Genomic DNA, 1369 nt, shown 5'->3' on the forward strand with positions numbered 1-1369 from the left:
AAATTCTAAAAGGTGACTGTACCATCCTCCCCACCCCATCTATGCTTGCCAACAGTGCGCACACACAGGCATGCACACACACACACACACACACAAAAAAAAACAGTTGTTGACTTGTAAGTACAAAAACATGCCGAATAAGAGAACACAACAAGTGTTTAATACGGGAAGCAACTGGCAACCCCAGTGGCTCAGCCAGCGCCCTCAGTTAGGGGAAGCTTGTGGGACTGCTGAGCAGGAAGTAAGCCTGGGCAAGTGCAGCCTGAGGGAAGAGGCGTCTGGTACTGCGACCAGCCTGGCGTTACGCTGATTTTGGTGTTATTGGGAAAAACGAAAAGGAAAAATTATTTCAGAACTAAGACATGTGATGGGAAGTCTTCAGAGGCGAGACTGGTAGAGAGAACCAGGAGGCAGGTCTGGCACCAGGCGGGGGAGGACCTGCAGGCGGCCAGGTGGAGATGGGGCGCAGGGCAACTTTAAGCTGGACCTGGTGATCCCCAACCGACAAGGAAGAAAACAGAGAAGCTGCTCATCCTGGCCTGGGATGACATGAAGCCATGAGGGCAGGGAGGGGGCACAGGAGATACATCCGGGACATGGGGGGGCAGAGTTGAGCCACCCCACCCTGCCTGTGGGCCACCTCCTTGCGGGGCTTCCAGGAGCCGCCCAGCACCTCCCTGATATCGACATCTTGGCAATGAGGAGGCTCCTCTGGGTGGCTGAGGGAACTCTCCACCTCTAGGGCAAAGCAAGACCAGGGCAGGCCAGGAGCATTGGAAGCTAGGTTTCCTGCTAGTGCCATGAGGCACCTCAAAGCACCCCTGTTCTTGGAGCGAATCGCTAACCTTCTGAGTCGGGCCACGTTCTAAGAGTCAGGATGCTGAGGCCAGTGTCATGGAGCTGCCTGCAATGGCTGCGTCTCACACGTGACACCTCTTAGGGCTGCTCCCCTTCCCACCCAGCTCCCTGCTAAAGACCTGGGAAAACAGCAGAGGATGGCCAGGTGCTGGGGCCCCCCCCGCACCGACATGGGAGACCAAGGTGAAGCTCCAGGCGCCTGGCTTCAGCCTGATCCAGTCCCCATTGCTATAATCAGAGAGTAAACCAGCTGGTGGAAGGTCTCTCTCTATTTCTTCTCTCTGTAACTGTGCCTTCCAAGTAAATACAATCAATCTACAAAGGAAAAGCCATAAGAGTGAGCCCTTGGGCCTCTCGGCCCAGGCCGTCATCCTTTGAGACATCATCATTTAAAAGAGATGAAGTGCTGTGAATTGCAAGGGATGGGCCGGAACGCCATGGGGCCCGAGCCCTGATTCACAAAGCAAGGGAGCTGCAGTGAGCAGTTCCCCTCACTGGCCTCACTCCGCAG

This window comes from Ochotona curzoniae, unplaced genomic scaffold (assembly GCF_017591425.1).
Source record: "Ochotona curzoniae isolate NIBS_2020 unplaced genomic scaffold, NIBS_Ocur_1.0 contig_4501, whole genome shotgun sequence".
Classification (NCBI taxonomy): domain Eukaryota; kingdom Metazoa; phylum Chordata; class Mammalia; order Lagomorpha; family Ochotonidae; genus Ochotona; species Ochotona curzoniae.